At 48.5% G+C, this 18,158-nt stretch overlaps 1 long non-coding RNA gene across 1 annotated transcript; it reads left to right on the top strand.

Annotated features, from left to right (window-relative positions):
* The first annotated feature begins 355 nt into the window (after positions 1-355).
* LOC142071980 (uncharacterized) lies at positions 356-17,391 on the top strand. Its single transcript, XR_012668263.1, has 3 exons — positions 356-458; positions 7,381-7,496; positions 16,993-17,391. It is a non-coding gene; the product is annotated as an uncharacterized LOC142071980 (long non-coding RNA).
* Positions 17,392-18,158: the final 767 nt, after the last annotated feature.

Below are 18,158 nucleotides of genomic sequence, written 5' to 3'. Positions count from 1 at the left end.
GCCCAGGTGGAGAGATGGTTACCCTGGCATAACAGTGCTTTTGCCAGGATTGGTGAATTCCACTCGTGTAACCTGTATTTAAACTCGGAGGGTTTGCTTGCCCGGCTTTATCGCTATGGCTAGGCCATCTGTCTGCCATGTCCACCCTTTTCCAATGAAGCCCTGCCCCACTCTCTCCCTCGCCAGGCCCCGGCCCTGTGCTAACACCGGCTATTTACTTTCTCTTTCACGAAGGGGAAAAGGGGATTTTTTTTTTTTTTTTTTTGCTGTTATTGCTTTGGTCAAACATTAACTTGTGTGTCAGCGGTGGCTCTAATCTGGCCCTCACTGTCACCTAATGACCGTGCCGTGGTGTGTGAAGGAGGTGCCAGCCTCACTCCAATTCCTAGTGGACACTTGTGCCCATCTCCCCTGGCAATGGGCACTTGTTACTGGTGGTTCCGCGGCAGGACCTCATGGTGAGTGGTTCCCGGAGACAGATCGCTCCAGGTCAGGGTGGAGGTACCATGCAGGGCCCCCGGGTGCCCTGTCACCACGCAGCCCATCCTAAACAGAGAGCTGCATGCTGCCACGTTGCCAGCCAGGCACTTCAGCCTCCCTGGCCCATTCGCTCCCCACCACCCTGCTGGGAACGCCAGCCAGGAGCCAGCCACTTCCAGCTGAGACGTGGACACCTGTCCACTAAAAACGGACCAAGGCCCACTCCCCACTTCCCACGGGACACCTGAAACAGGTCTGGCCTCGCCCAGAGTGGAACTGGCATCCTAGAGGCGGAAGGATCTGTAGCCCATTAGACCCTCCCCCCTGGGTACATTGCAACCTGCACGCAGTGCCGCGGTTTGCCTCTGCCCCGAGGACAGTGCAGTGCATGGGCTACGCCATGGGGAGCAAGGCTCTTGTGGGGAGAGCTGTCAGATCTAGGCTGTCTCTTGTCTCTACCACAGCTCCCTGGGTAGCCTGGGCCAAGTCGCCCCCCCCGGCTGGAGCTCAGTCTCCCGCGGTGTGAAGTGGGGTGCACTGGGGCTGGGAGGCTGACGCTCTCTTGTCCGTGGGCTGATGGGCTCCTCGGAGGGCAGGTGCCGGAGACGTGCAGGGCTCCAGGATTAGATATCAGCTGGCGATGAGATTACCAGGTGACATATCTGTGTTGGCCTCTCCCAAGTGCTGATGCGGGTGAAAGGGCTGCAGAAGGGCTGGCGTCGCTCCATGTGGAAAGCCCCAGAACGCGTTTCTCCTCCCGGCCCCACTCTCAGCTCAGGTGGAGCCTGTGGGGCTGTGCAGAGGGAAGCCTGGTTTACACAGTAACCTGACAGTAAACAGCTCTGGCAGGGCGAGGGTCTGGCTGGGGAGTGGAGGCCTGTTACAGGAACCTCCCAGGGTGCATCACTGTTCCTCTAAATAATAAAACCTTCCATCGCTCTGCAATGAGCCCCCGGGCCCACCTGCAGGGAGCCCGGACACACCCATCCAGCTCCTAGTGGAGCAGGGCTGGGGACTGAACCTTTAGACTCTAGCTCACCCGTTCAAATCCATCACAGACTAGTGCCGTAAAAACCAAACAGGTCTCCTAGCAAACGGCCGTGATTGTGAAATGAGCCAAGGGTGACCACCCAGGTCCCAGCGGGGCAGGCGGCCACATCTCTCCAGCTGCCTTGCCATTAATGTGCCCCTCAAGGATCAAGCAACCCCTACTGTCACAACTCCCCTCTCAGGCCTAGAGGCGATCCTCCATGGACAGGGATGGGGGGCTGGATGGGATGGGGCAGGGCAGAGGCTGCTGGAGCTGCACCTATCCTGGGAGGAAGGTCTTCAGACTCCAGAGCTGTCAAGCCAGCGGGTTCCACCAGGCCTTGGTTCAGCCCCGCGCTCAGAGAGCCAGAACACTCTGTACCCACTTGCCATCCAGCCGGGTGAGGGGCCCAGGCAGGCCCAGCTGCACTCATGGCTTAGCATATGCCGGAGAAGCAGCCCCGAGCTTACACTGCAGCAGGAAAAATTCAGCCTCCATGTGAGCAAAGGCGTTATAACCACACAGGCAGTGCAATGGTGGGGTGAGCTGCCACGGGAGGCTGTCGCTGCAGATCATAGAATCATAGAATATCAGGGTTGGAAGGGACCTCAGAGATCATCTAGTCCAACCCCCTGCTCAAAGCAGGACCAATCCCCAATTTTTGCCCCAGATCCCTAAATGGCCCCCTCAAGGATTGAACTCACAACCCTGGGTTTAGCAGGCCAATGCTCAAACCACTGAGCTAGATCATCCAGCTTGAGAGCAGACAGCCTTCCCCAGGGCAACACAGGTCCTCAGCACGGACTGCACCCGCCACCTTCCAGCCCGAGATCTCCAAGCCTTAGCCAAGGGGGGCAGTGTTCCCATCTCCAGTTCACCGACGGGGACGGGGAGGCCGGAGGCAGGGATTCCTGGGGTGGAGTTCCTGGGGATTTAGTGCAGGTTAGAAGCTCAGTCTGCAGCAGGGCAAACGAACTCCATAATGAGAGTCCAGGCTGGTCCCTCTGTGTCGCTGTGGAGCCTTGGACGTCTGTAGGATCAGTGTGAAGCGGTGGGAAAAGCTGCAGGCGTGGGCAGAGGGCTCTTGTTGTTCAGCGTAGCAGCAGGGAGAGTCACACTGAGACTCGCCGCCTGCTAACGGCCAGTTTTTAAGTCCTCAGATGCTGTTAACTTTTGTACACACCCAGCTTTACGAATGACTCCCATGTGCCATGCTTACAGCTCCTGGTTAACCATAAAACCCACAGATGGTTGTACCATAATTACCCATTTCAGGGATTCTTGCACCTTCCTTACAAACAGATGGGTCTGGCCGCGGTCAGAGACACGACGCTGGGCTAGATGGGACCCGGGGTTGGCGCCAGTCTGGCATTTCCTATGTCGTTAGGAAGTCAGTTTTGGTGCAAATGAAATGGTTCCCTCTCCTCAAATCTACCAGAGGGGGAGCTGCCTGCAAGACTGAATGGGGAGTCCTGCTCTGAAAAGTGACTTGGGCATTGTGGGGCTGCTGCCTGCTTGCCCCCTCTGTGATTTCTGCACCCACTGGGCCCACTTCACATGCAAAAAGAGGGATTTTTCTAACCGCTGGCCCTGCAGCCTCAGCCTGCGCTCAGAGCCAAGCCGGACTCTACCCTTCTCAGGTACTAACCCCAGCAACAGAGGTTCTGCAGGCTAAACCAAGCCAGCAGTGACCCCTGGGCAGCCCCATTGCCTTCAAATCATGCCCTCTGTAGGCTTGTGACCGCTAGGAAATGGAGCCCCAAATCGCCAACACTGCAACCCAAAAGGAGATTTTAGAATTTTCCTGCACAATGAAATGTTTGAAAAGAAATCACAGGGGGTGAAGCTAAACATCGTGTTCCAATTTCGACCTTTTGATAGTCCATGCTCGGCGACTGCAAAAAAAGAAGTTGTTTCGAAACAAAACAATCAAAATGTTCTGTTAAAAAATGTCAAATCAGAACATTTGGACATTATCATAGAATCATAGAATCATAGAATAACAGAGTTGGAAGGGACCTCTGGAGGCCATCTAGTCCAACCCCCTGCCCAGAGCAGGACCAATCCCAACTAAATCATCCCAGCCAGGGCTTTGTCAAGCCTGACCTTAAAAACTTCTAAGGAAGGAGATTCCACCACCTCCCTAGGTAACGCATTCCAGTGTTTCACCACCCTCCTAGTGAAAAAGTTTTTCCTAATATCCAACCTAAATCTCCCCCACTGCTATTTGAGACCATTACTCCTTGTTCTGTCATCAGCTACCACTGAGAACAGTCTAGATCCATCCTCTTTGGAACCACCTCTCAGGTAGTTAAAAGCAGCTATCAAATCCCCACTCATTCTTCTCTTCTGCAGACTAAACAATCCCAGTTCCCTCAGCCTCTCCTCATAAGTCATGTGTTCCAGTCCCCTAATCATTTTTGTTGCCCTCCGCTGGACTCTCTCCAATTTCTCCACATCCTTCTTGTAGTGTGGGGCCCAAAACTGGACACAGTACTCCAGATGAGGCCTCACCAATGTCGAATAGAGGGGAACGATCATGTCCCTCGATCTGCTGGCAATGCCCCTACTTATACACCCCAAAATGCCATTGGCCTTCTTGGCAACAAGGGCACACTGTTGACTCATATCCAGCTTCTCGTCCACTGTCACCCCTAGGTCCTTCTCTGCAGAACTGCTGCCTAGCCATTCGGTCCCTAGTCTGTAGCAGTTCATTGGATTCTTCCGTCCTAAGTGCAGGACTCTGCACTTGTCCTTGTTGAACCTCATCAGATTTCTTTTGGCCCAATCCTCCAATTTGTCTAGGGCTCTCTGTATCCTATCCCTACCCTCCAGCGTATCTACCTCTCCTCCCAGTTTAGTGTCATCTGCAAACTTGCTGAGGGTGCAACCCACACCATCCTCCAGATAATTAATGAAGCTATTGAATAAAACCGGCCCCAGGATCGACCCTTGGGGCACTCCGCTAGATACCGGCTGCCAACTAGACATGGAGTCATTTATCACTACCCGTTGAGCCCGACAATCTAGCCAACTTTCTACCCACTTTGTAGTGCATCCATCCAGCCCATACTTCATTAACTTGCTGACAAGAATACTGTGGGAGACCATGTCAAAAGCTTTGCTAAAGTCGAGGAATAACACGTTCACTGCTTTCCCCTCATCCACAGATCCAGTTGTCTCATCATAGAAGGCAATTAGATTAGTCAGGCATGACTTTCCCTTGGTGAATCCATGCTGACTGTTCCTGATCACTTCCCTCTCCTCTAAGTGCTTCAGAATTGATTGCTTGAGGACATGCTCCATGATTTTTCCGGGGACTGAGGGGAGGCTGACTGGCTTGTAGTTCCCAGGATCCTCCTTCTTCCCTTTTTTAAAGATGGGCACTACATTAGCCTTTTTCCAGTCTTCCGGGACTTCCCCCGATCGCCATGAGTTTTCAAAGATAATGGCCAATGGCTCTGCAATCACAGCTGCCAATTCCTTTAGCACTTTCGGATGCAACACATCCGGCCCCATGGACTTGTGCTCGTCCAGTTTTTCTAAATAGTCCCGAACCACTTCTTCCTTCACAGAGGGCTGGTCACCTCCTCCCCATGCTGTGCTGCCCAGTGCAGTAGCCTGGGAGCTGACCCTGTTCGTGAAGACAGAAGCAAAAAAAGCATTGAGTACATTAGCTTTTTCCACATCCTCTGTCACTAGGTTGCCTCCCTCATTCAGTAAGGGGCCCACACTTTCCTTGACTTTCTTCTTGTTGCCAACATACCTGAAGAAACCCTTCTTGTTACTCTTAACATCCCTCGCTAGCTGCAACTCCAGGTGTGATTTAGCCTTCTTGATTTCATTCCTACGTGCCCGAGCAATATTTATATACTCATCCCTGGTCATTTGTCCAATATTCCATTTCTTGTAAGCCTCTTTTTTGTGTTTAAGATCAGCAAGGATTTCACTGTTGAGCCAAGCTGGTCGCCTGCCATATTTACTATTCTTTCTACACATCGGGATGGTTTGTCCCTGTAAACTCAATAAGGATTCTTTAAAATACAGCCAGCTCTCCTGGACTCCTTTCCCCCTCATGTTATTCTCCCAGGGGATCTTGCCCATCAGTTCCCTGAGGGAGTCGAAGTCTGCTTTCCTGAAGTCCAGGGTCTGTATTCTGCTGCTTTCCTTTCTTCCTTGTGTCAGGATCCTGAACTCGACCATCTCATGGTCACTGCCTCCCAGGTTCCCATCCACTTTTGCTTCCCCTGCCAATTCTTCCCGGTTTGTGAGCAGCAGGTCAAGAAGAACTCTACCCCTAGTTGGTTCCTCCAGCACTTGCACCAGGAAATTGTCCCCTACGCTTTCCAAAAACTTCCTGGATTGTCTGTGCCCCGCCGTATTGCTCTCCCAGCAGATATCAGGATGATTGAAGTCGCCCGTGAGAACCAGGGCGTGTGATCTAGTAGCTTCTGCGACTTGCCGGAAGAAAGCCTCGTCCACCTCATCCCCCTGGTCTCGTGGTCTATAGCAGACTCCCACCACGACATCACCCTTGTTGCTCACACTTCTAAACTTAATCCAGAGACTCTCAGGTTTTTCTGCAGTTTCATACTTGAGCTCTGAGCAGTCACACTGCTCCCTTACATACAGTGCAACTCCCCCACCTTTTCTGCCCTGCCTGTCCTTCCTGAACAGTTTATACCCATCCATGACAGTACTCCAATCATGCGAGTTATCCCACCAAGTCTCCATTATTCCAATCACATCATAATTCCCTGACTTTGCCAGGACTCCAATTCTCCCTGCTTGTTTCCCAGGCTTTGTGCATTTGTATATAGGCTTCCCTTCAATGGGATTTCTAACTGAAATGTCATTGAAATCAACATGTTCCCACAGAACATTTTAGTTTCGGTGAAACAGTATGTCCAAGGGGAAGACATTCCACCGGAAGATTTTCAGCCAGCCCCACTCATGAGCTAAGTCCTTGCCTGAGTGGGCGAAATGTTTTGAGCCAGGGAATAACAACTAGTCAATAGCAAATTCTGATTTAGTTGGGGATTGGTCCTGCTTTGAGCAGAGGGTTGGACTAGATGACCTCCTGAGGTCCCTTCCAACCCTGAGATTCTATGAAATTGCGAATAGTGAACAGTGACTAAATAATGGGTCTTGTTGACTTGTGCATATCCTGGTTCACATAATTTGAAGAGGCACCTTGGATACATTTGAGCTTCATTAAACTAATAAATAACAACAACATGAGCAGCCATTCTCTAGACATTTGTGCAAACAAACCCAGCATTTTGCACCAGTGTTCCAGAGCAGTGAATCAAAAGGAACATGTATAACAGAGAGCCATCTGGAATTCAAAGGAGCGTGTGCCTGCCCTTTGTTTCAGTATCTCTCCATCCATGTCTGTGCTATGCAATGAGAGGGGGCGGGGAAAGGCAGGTGGGGAATGTTCTCCAGCTCAGCCAGAGCAGATTAAAAGTAATATTTTCAAAAGCCCCTAAACCATATTTTCAAAAGTGTCTCAAGGCCAGATTTTCAGAGCGATGCCGGTGCTTAAAGATGCCTAACGCTGGATTCCTAGTGGGAACTGAAAAAGTGCCCAGGTGCCTACCCCCATAGAAATCCAAAATTGGAATTGAAATCCCATTGGCTTCCCATGAGACTTGGCAGCCAAGTACCTGAGTCATTTTTGAAAATGGGATTCAAGCTCCTAAATCAATTAGGTGCTTTTAAAAATTTTGCCCTAAGGCTGTGTTTCGTGGCCTGTGAAATCTTCTGTATTCTGTCCTGCTCAGGCCCATCACCATGGTATCTGAGCGCCTCTGATTCTAGTGGCTCTCTCCAAGGCAGGGATCTGTCATTGTTAATGCTTTTCCCAGTGCAATTTCACAGCCCTGGTTCCTGCTCTCTGGCTATGGGGTCAGCTTCAGCAACCCTAACCCGAGGAGGAGGTGGTGGAAGATGCTGCATGGGAGAAGTCGCCAAGATAAACACAGTGAGTGTGAAAGGAAAATAACTGAGGCGTGACAGTTCCAGGCCCCTGGGTTTGCTTTGGCAGCTCTGGGGCTCTTCCCTGCCCCCGGTCCCAGAAGGGGGGCACGTTCGTGGAGAGGTGGATTTCTAGAAGCAGCAGCCAAGTTGGCAATGCCCCTTGCTGCACCAGCCCACAAGAGCCGAGGCACCATCTGGGCTGGAACCTGGGCTCACTCCACCCCAAAGTCCTGCTGGGGGGAGCCCAACCTTCCTTGCTGGAAGAGCTGTGCCAAAACCAGGAGAGGCTCTGGGGTGAAAGGTGCAAGGTGCTGGGCACGCTGGCCCTGCTCCAACAGAGCACTTAAGCACATGCTTAGCTGTGAGCTGGTGAGTGGGTCAATGGGACGATGCTGGACCGGGGCTAAGTGCTTATCACTGGGGCAGAGAGAGTCCTGACGCAGCAGGGACCATAAGGAAAGGGAGAGATAATAAGGCAGAAAATATCATTTTGCCTCTATACCATGAATACTGTGTGTAGATCTGGTCGCCCCATCTCAAAAAAGATAGATTTGAAATGGAAAAGGTGCAGAGAAGGACAAGAAAAATGATGAGGGGGTTGGAACCACTTCCATATGGGGAGAGATTAATCAGGCTGGGACTTTTCAGCTTGGAAAAGAGACGATTAAGGGGGGATAGGACAGAGGTCTGTAAAATCATGACTGGTGTGGAGCAAGGGGATAGAGACGTGTTATTTACCCCTTCTCATAACACAAGAACCAGGGGTTCCCCGATGAAATTAACAGGCAGCAGGGTTAAAACAAACACACTATCAGAGGCTCGTTCACCTGCACATCTACCAATGTGATCTATGCCATCATGTGCCAGCAATGCCCCTCTGCCATGTACATTGGTCAAACTGGACAGTCTCTACGTAAAAGAATAAATGGACACAAATCAGACGTCAAGAATTATAACATTCAAAAACCAGTCGGGGAACACTTCAATCTCTCTGGTCACTCGATTACAGACCTAAAAGTTGCAATTCTTCAACAAAAAAACTTCAAAAACAGACTCCACCGAGAGACTGCTGAATTGGAATTAATTTGCAAACTGGATACAATTAACTTAGGCTTGAATAGAGATTGGGAGTGGATGGGTCATTACACAAAGTAAAACTATTTCTCCATGTTTATTCCCCCTCCCACCCCCCACTGTTCTCAGATGTTCTTGTCAACTGCTGGAAATGGCCCACCTTGATTATCACTACAAAAGGTCCCCGGTCCCCATCCCCCCTGCTCTCCTGCTGGTAATAGCTCACCTTTCCTGATCACTCTTGTTACAGTGTGTATGGTAACACCCATTGTTTCATGTTCTCTGTGTCTATAAAATCTCCCCACTATATTTTCCACTGTATTCATCCGATGAAGTGAGCTGTAGCTTACAAAAGCTTATGCTCAAATAAATCTGTTAGTCTCTAAGGTGCTACAAGTCCTCCTTTTCTTTTTAGGAAACAGACTAACACGGCTGCTACTCTGAAACAAGCAAGTACTTTCACACAATGCACAGTCAGTCTGTGCGACTCGCTTCTAGGGGATGTTGTGAAGGCCAAAAGTATAACTGGGTTCAAAAAAGAATTAGATCAGTTCTGGAGGACAGGTTGTAACAAGGCTGGTTCTGGCGGGACCCAACGGAGAGTGACAATTCAGGACAAATTGTTTAAAGCCGGGCAGTTACAGCCCAAGGCTGGGGTTTCTTTGCACACCAAGACAAACCAAGCCAGCCAAACAGAGAAGACTTTGGTTTTACCCCACTGGCTAACCACAAGTCACACAAGCAATTCCCTCAGACACCCCAGTTTCCCAGTATCTCCACCAGTGCCACTCATAATGGGGACAAATGGGTATGAAAACCAATACCCCCATAAAAGAACAAAGGTTCCCTCGATCCCAAAGGCCCAAGCCCCAGACCCAGGTCAATACACAAATCAGATCTTACCCACAAATCAGGCTGTTGCCAAACCTTTAGAATCTAAAATCTAAAGGTTTATTCATAAAAGGAAAAAGAGAGAGATGAAAGCTAGAATTGGTTCAGTGGAATCAATGACAGGCAGTGATGGCCAAGTTCTTGGTTCAGGCTTGTAGCAGTGATGGAATAAACGGCAGGTTCAAATCCAGTCTCTGGAGAACATCCACAGCTGGGATGGGTCCTTCAGTCCTTGGTTCAAAGCTTCAGTGTAGCCAAGTCCCTCCAGAGGCAAGAAGCAGGACTGAAGACAAGATGGAGGAGCTGCAGCATCTTTTAGTCTCTTGCCATGTGGTCTTTCTTTCTTTGTCCCAAAGACAAGCTGCCCATCCCGTGGTCTGGAAACACCTCAGAGTTTGGTCCATAGGCAGGACCTGCAGACCTTGCTGAGTCACAAGGTGCCACAAGCCCTCCTTTTCTTTTTGTGAATACAGACTAACAGGACTGCTACTCTGAAAGGCGTGTCTGCCTTCTCTCAATGAGCCAGGTGTGTAGCTGATGGTCCTTAATGGGCCATCCAGCAGGCTAGGCAGAGCTGACACCAACTTGTCTGGGGTGTCCCCCAGAAGCACAGCACAAGTTTGAAATACAGACAGTCTAGAGCCAATACTTATATCTTTAAATACAAAAATGATTCACACATATAGACAGCATAATCATAACTAGCAAACCATCACCTCGTCTTACACACCTTATTTGACCCCTTTTATACAAGATTTGGTGCCACTACAGGACCTTGGTTGCAACAATGGTCTATACAGTCCCAGTTCATGTCAATAACGTCACACCCCCAACACAAAATTGATGCAGGAAGGGATGACACAAACATCACTGACTGCATCCCAAGAGCTCCCCATCCTGGGTTCTGCCTTACTACAGCTAGTATTGGGTTAGAAGCCGTACCAGTGTAGAACAGAAATGGTTCATCAAAGTCATGTTCAATAACCTGATTGAATTTCTTTACAAACTCAACGCAAAACTTGGTTAGAACAATAGTGGATTGGATCTGCTCTTGCAGCATGGTTCCTGTATGTCTCATGTGATCTTGCCAAGAGCTAAAGAACATAGCTACCTTATCCATACAAGCTCTGGCAAATGTTTGGAACCCAATTAACATCAACTTAATGTAGATATTACTGTTGTTTATAGGACAGAAATCTTGGCATTTAGCCATGAAAGCAATATAGTAGTGTGCCTCAGTTTCCCTTTTCATACAGCACATCCGGTCTGGAATGTCTTTTCCCCTGTGAAAAGTTCCAGTACTGTTTACAGGCATTAACTGTGCAACATCAGCATAACAAGGCCTTTTAACATAAAGGGTGATCTTATGTATCACTTTTAACATATTCAAGGGATTTTCCAAAAGATTAGGCACATTGTACATTTTTACAGTTTTTGGTAATAGCAACATATTAGTCACAAAAATTACCATGAGCAATAACAACAAATTCATTGGAAGTGTCCATTTACAATCATTTCTGTCATGCCACAGCTTTGGCTCCATACCATTGGGGTTTGGGCCTTTTAGGGTCAGCCTGTGGCTTCCCTTTGCAAAATTAAGGTCTCATTTTCCTCCTTGTCCTGAAGGATCAAACCCTGATTTCTCTTGCTTAACAGAATTCACTGGCTGATTGTGTGTGCTCTCTGTGCTAACAGCTATTAGCAAGTCCTTCTTCCTGCCAGCAAAATAATTTGCATTACCACAGACAGGAGCCGGTTCACCCCTGTTCAGATCCTTCACTGCTACCAATCCCAAGGCTGGACTCTGTCTTAAAGAGAAACTGTCCATTTTCACTAACAAGCTAGACTCCAAGTTCTGTTGTCCTTCCCTTACCAACCTCTGCTTCCACATGGAATCAGATATTAAGTTCGCTGAGAGACTACAAGTCATATGCAAAGTGTCTAGAGATGAGAGTTTACCTGCCACCCCCTGCATTCTCCAGAGACTAACTACACAGCTGTTCTGCTTTGCAGACTCAGCTCCCCAGTCTTCCCTCTGAACCTGAGACACAGACGGTTCACTCACAGAATCAGCATGGAGACATTCCTCTCTCAACAACCTTGTCTCCCCAACAGCTGGCCAAACCCAGCCACTTGGTTATAGGACTGTTCAACTTTCTTACCAGCTGTCACTCCATCTGAGACCTTCTCAAAGCTTTCCACACTGGATCTTTCAACAGGAAAGTCAGTGGATCCATTCCCCACAGATTTCAGAGTAACAGCCGTGTTAGTCTGTATTCGCAAAAAGAAAAGGAGGACTTGTGGCACCTTAGAGACTAACCAATTTATTTAAGCATAAGCATCCGATGAAGTGAGCTGTAGCTCACAAAAGCTCATGCTCAAATAAATTGGTTAGTCTCTAAGGTGCCACAAGTACTCCTTTTCTTATTCCCCACAGAAAATTTCTGGCTGTTAGGAAGTGAAACTTTCTTGATTAAATCACTTTCACACCCTTCAGTTGCATTAAACTGCTTGCACAGACTCCATGAGGATACCTTTCCCTAGGGCTTTTCTATGCAACAATTCACCCCTCACAGAAATTCTGCCCTTACCCTCTTCACTTAGGGCTTGCTCTAGAGGAACACTTTCCTGAGCAACAACAGACTCTTTCTGGGTCTCACTTACATCCAGAATCACCTCTGGCCAGTCAGGCAGATTCCTACACAATCCCCCTTCAGGTAAACTTCTAGACTTCCTAGATAAAAGGCTAGAAGCATTCTCCTTCCCTTTGCCACACACAAGTTCAGGAATCTTTTCCTTCTTGCTACAGGTTTCCACACCCTCAGTGGAAATCACCTTTCTGCTCTCCTTGTGCCCTGGCTAGGGTATCACCCTGATCAGACAGAGTTGCTACACCCCTTCCCAGCCACACACTAGCAACAGGTAAAACACAAGCACCAGAATTGTCTGGGCTCTGGGATTTTGCTAGGACACTAACTGGATGCAACCTAGTTACAGGCCCATTCTCCCGAGCAGACACAAACTTAGGACCCTTCCCTTCCTGGGCTTTAGCTGAATCCAGAACCAACTCCGAGACAACTGCACTCCCCTCAACCATCACAGGCTGAAAGGCCCCTTCTGTCTGCTCCGCAGACAAAGAAGAGCTGGACACACTTTCTCCTTTCCCAGACACACAACTTGGGATCTCATTCCCCTTGTCCCAGCACACAAGGCTGGTCACAGACAACGGTTTGGAGACTGGGGTAGCTCCCTCCACAGGCAAGTCAATACCCCTGACAGACACAGGCACGTTTCTTTCACTGTCCCAATTCTCCACCCAGCTAACAGGTAAGGTCCAGGGATACTCATCTTCCCCTCTCCTCGCCTTCCCACCCTGCTGACTAGACAAAGCCACAGCTCACAAGGCTGCCTAGGCTCATCCAAAATCTCCTTCCCAGGCACATTGCCACTCCCCACAGATAAACTGCTGTTCTTTTCACTACACTGAGCTACTTTCAGCAAATCACCGTTACCCTTTTCCAGGTTCACTTTTACAAGCTGTACTAGCCAATAATCCATCACCCATCAAAAATCTACCCTTTCCTTTCTCAGTTAGGGCTTCCACCTGACCATCCACTTTAATCTGCTCCTGAGAAACATTGTCCTGACCAATGAGTTCTTTCTGTGCTTGATCTAATTCCAGCTTCACTTCTGAGACATTAGACAGACAGTCAGAAACTTCATTCACAGACAAATAGCTACTTTCCAAAGACAAATTTTTGGAAAAACCCTCCATAGACACAACTTTAGGCTTGGTTTGTGTTAACTTGACTGAACATAGCTTTAATGTCCTTTCCAATCATAAGATCCTTAGGGACTGTGTTCTTCACTCCCACAACCATGGTGCCCTCAATCTCTTCCCTTTAAGGTGGATTTTAGCCAAAGGCACCCTGACAAAATACTCAGATAGGGCTACCACGGTTACACTTTCATCTGGCCAATAATCTTCCTCCCTGACAAGACTTGCTTTAACCAACGTAACATCTGCTGTGGGGTCCCTCCATGCCGTACACCTCACTCCATTCACTTCTGCCCTGCTAATAAACTCTGCAGTATTTTCCCCATATTTAGCTTCAATATGAGTTTTAAGGTCAAATGCTTCAGAGACCACAGAAACAGCATTTGCACACAGGGCACAGGCGCTGGGCTCTGTGTGGCTTGCCTGTGAGTTTATAATAACAGGATTAGCATTTGCCATGGCATTTGGGGTTGCTGGTTTTGAGCCTCCCTTCAGGGTTGGGCAATCTGGTCTCATGTGGCCCAGCACACCACAGTGATAGCATTCAACCTGTTTATTCTTGTGGTGAGAGTTCCTACCCTCTGGGCCCCCATGAGCTCCTTTATAATAGTCAGGGCCAGGTTTACTTTTAAATCCTTCCCTCTTCTTGAACTGGGGAGAATGGTGATGAATTTCCCCCTGGGGTTTATACCCTTCCCAAGCCCTGTTTTGGGTATGGGCATTCGCAATCTCTGCAGCCCGTAGGACTGACTCAGGGTCCCTATCACACATAGCTGCTCTCACATGGTCAGGCATGATGTCTAAGAGCTGTTCCAAAGTTATTAACTCCAGCAGTTTTTCAAAACTCCCGTGCGCCTTTGCTCCCACAACCCACTTTTTAACAAAACCCATCAGCTTATGAGCACATTCTACAAAAGTACAAACATAGGACATTTTAAACTTTCTAAACTTAACTCTGTAAGAATCGGGAGTAACCTTGAACCGCCTTGTCACGGAGTGTGGGGGAGTCCAGGCCCTGCACCCCTTTTCCTGGGATTCACTGAGACTCTCAGCCAGCCAGTAAAACAGAAGGTTTATTGGACAACAGGAACACAGTCCACAACAGAGCTTGTGGGCACACCCAGGACCCCTCAGTCAAGTCCTTCTGGGGGAGCAGGGAGCTTAGACCCCAGCCCTGGGGTTCCCTGTGTTCCTCCACCCAGCCCCAAACTGAAACTAAACCCCCCCAGCCGGCTCTCTCCTGCAGCCTGTCTTCACATTCCCTGGCAGAGGTGTTACCTCCCCCTCCCTCTCCTGGCTCAGGTGACAGGCTCTCAGGTCTCCCATCCCCAGGGCACATTCCCAGGTCAACACTCCCCCCTCCCTGCTGAGTCACATTGTCACACGCCTCAACACAGAATCTTTAAACTGCTCATAATCCAAGGCTTCTTGTTCCCCCAGTTCATTCAATACCTCCCTGGCTTTCCCAGTCTGCCTGGTCAGCAGGACAGGCATTCGCTGACCATCAGGGATCTGGTACAGACTGCAGAGGCGTTCAGAGGTAGACAAAAACTCCTCTATGTCCTCAGCATCGTTGTAAATGGGACACATCCTCTCCCAGTTTCGGTGGGGAAGTGGAGTATCAGGTGGCGATGACTTTCTCCGCTCTTCCATGACTTGGAGCTGAAGTTTGGCTGTCTCCTGTTCCATCTTGTGAGTCTCCTGTTGCCTCTGTCGAGCTTTCTCCTCAGCTGCCAGCAGCTCCAGATGCCCCTTAGGAGCTTTTTCTTCTCTCTCAGCCACTTCTCTTTCGAACTCAGCATGCTTTTGCTTTTCCAGCAATCAAAGATCTGCTAGATTCTGTTCATGCTCAAGTTGCAGTTTATTTGTTGCCTTTTGCATTCTAATTTTTTCTGCAGCTTCTGTATCCTCAGGTAAGGGCTGTGCTCCTGCCTCCTGATCACTGGCCATTAACAGATTTCTCCGTTCTTGATTTGTAGCTTTCTTTCTAAAGCTTATCCCCTTTTCTGAACACAAATGTTCCAGGCCTTCATATGCTCTTTGCTCACCCATTGCAACTGCTTTTTAACCAACCAAACTCTCACTACCAAAATTCAAATTTGGATAGCGTGGGGTTCTGACCCAAAGTTTAATTGACCTGGTTCTGTGGATCCTGCCGACTATGCCATTGTAACGAGGCTAGCTCTGGCGGGACCCAACTGAGAGTGACAATTCAGGACCAATTGCTTCAAGCAGGGCAATTACAGCCCAAGGCTGGGGTTTCTGTGCACACCAAGGCAAACCCAACCAGCCAGACAGAGAGGACTTTGGTTGCACCCCACTGGCTAACCACAAGTCACCCAAGCAATTCCCTCAGACACCCCAGTTTCCCCACCAGTGCCACTCGTTATGGGGACAAATGGTTATGAAAACCCAATATCCCCGTAAAAGAAAAAAGGTTCTTTCGATCCCAAAGGACAAGCCCCAGACCCAGGTCAATATACAAATCAGATCTTACCCACAAATCACGCTGTTGCCAATCCATTAGAATCTAAAATCTAAAGGTTTATTCATAAAAGGAAAAAGATAGAGACGAGAGCTAGAACTGGAGAACTGGAATCAATGACATACAGTCGTGGCCAAGTTCTTTGTTCAGGCTTGTAGCAGTGATGGAATAAACGGCAGGTTCAAATCCAGTCTCTGGAGAACATCCACAGCTGGGATGGGTCCTTCAGTCCTTGGTTCAAAGCTTCAGTGTAGCCAAGTCCCTCCAGAGGTAAGAAGCAGGACTGAAGACAAGATGGAGGAGCTGCAGCAGCTTTTACAGTCTCTTGCCATGTGGTCTTTCTTTCTTTGTCCCAAAGACAAGCTGCCCATCCCGTGGCCTGGAAACACCTCAGAGTTCTGTCCATAGGCAGTTCCATAGGCAGGTCCCTGCACCCCTCGCTGAGTCCCAAGGCATGTCTGCCTTCTCTCAATGGGTCAGTTGTGTAGCTGATGGTCCTTAATGGGCCATCCAGCAGGCTAGGCAGAGCTGACACCAACTTGTCTGGGGTGTCACCCAGAAGCACAGCATAAGTTTGAAATACAGACAGTCTAGAGCCAATACTTATATCTTTAAATACAAAAATGACACATGTAAACAGGCAGCATGAGCATAACCAGCAAACCATAACCTCATCTTAGACACCTCATTTAACCCCCTTTATACAAGGTTTGGTGCCACTACAGGACCTTGGTTGCAACCATGTTCTATACGGTTCCAGTTCAAGTCAATAACGTCACACAGGTCCATCAATGGCTATTAGCCAAGATGGTCAGGGATACAACCCTATGCTATGAGTGTCCCTAAACCTCTGACTGCCAGAAGATGGGTGTGACGTTATCTAATTAAAATATGACCATGCTGCTACCACTATTATATAATTGCTACAAGTCTTATACAAAGTGTGATGCATGGCCAGAAAGGGTTAAGCAGCTTGCAGGATAATTGACGCAGAGTCAAACATTAGAGAGATGGTAGAACAGTATGTAAATGGTTATTAGGGCCATTCCATGGTAGATAGGCTAGAACTTTCAAATGCAAACCTGTATTGTTAGAAATTAGAGGTAATACTAGTTGTATGTGTGTACTCATATCTTGTTTGATGCTCACCATGTAAACAGACAGTTCCTGTCTGTCACTATACCTATTGATTCAGAGATCAAAAGGACATAACATTTAGATGAACTGCAAACACAATAACATCACTGTGTTCGTCTCTTTTGAAATGTACAGAAACTCACCTGAGAATGATGGAAAACCGGCAATTGCCTTATGTTAATTCATGTAGCTAACTACCCATGATGCTTAGGAAAAGGGTCCACTTCAAAGTCCGCATGAGTCTCTATTGTTCGCCGAAAGACTCCGAGCTGTCACGAGAAGACCTGAAACTGTATAAAGATGCCTTGGATCCCAATCCTTTTTATCTCAGATCTGCTTGATGCTTCATGCAGGGGAAGCTTAAGCCCAAGACTGAGATCTCCAGTCCTAACCTGGAACCACCCTGAATATGAACATTGGACTATAACCTATGGACTATTTCTGAAAGAACACTTTGCAGCTAAGAAGCTCACCATCTCTACTATGAATCTGATCTCAGAACTGTACTCCTGTCTGTATGTGTACTGATCTCTTAACCAATGCTCACTCTCTTTTCTTTTTTAATAAATTTTAATTTAGTTAATGCGAATTGGCTGTAAGTGTGTATTTAGGTAAGATCTGGAATATTCGTTAACCTGGGAGGTGATGTGTCTGATCCTTTGGGATTAGTAGAACTTTTTTAAACGATGAATAAGATTTTCAGTAATCCTCATACTATTTGACTTGGGTGTCTGGGCAGAGGCTTAAGGCTGGGTTGCTTTAAGGGAACTGTATTGTTGGCTTCTGAGGACCCAGGGAGGTGCTATAGAAGCCGTTTTGTGCTGGCTGGGTGAATCTAAGTATTGGAATATCCACCAGCTTTGGGGATTGTCTGCCCCATTCTTTGCAGTTCACTCTGATTGAGTGACCTCATTTGGCTCCCCTGGGGCTCCGGTCACATGGGAATGGACAACAGGAGATGGATCACTCAATAATTGCCCTGCTCTGTTCATTCCCTCTGGGACACCTGGCATTGGCCACTGTCGGCAGACAGGATCCTGGGCTGGATGGACCTTTGGTCTGACCCAGTACGGCTACTCTTATGTTCTTATGTTCCAAAGACAGGGCTGGATCCACATGCCAGCCCCCTCCCCTTTGCCAGGGCTTGCTCCGCTGCGCCTAAAAGTATGTCTGGGGTTTGGGTACAGAGAAAATAGCTTGGCCTTAACCATCTTGGTGCCCTGCGTAGGGGGAGCATCTGGCAGGTTTATTTCTACGGTTGGAGAATGCAGGGGAGGATGGGGGAGGGAACGTTAGAGGTC

This window comes from Caretta caretta, chromosome 5 (assembly GCF_965140235.1).
Source record: "Caretta caretta isolate rCarCar2 chromosome 5, rCarCar1.hap1, whole genome shotgun sequence".
Taxonomy (NCBI): Eukaryota; Metazoa; Chordata; order Testudines; family Cheloniidae; genus Caretta; species Caretta caretta.
Note: the sequence above shows the minus strand (reverse complement) of the source record. Positions and strands in the feature narration are given on the sequence as shown.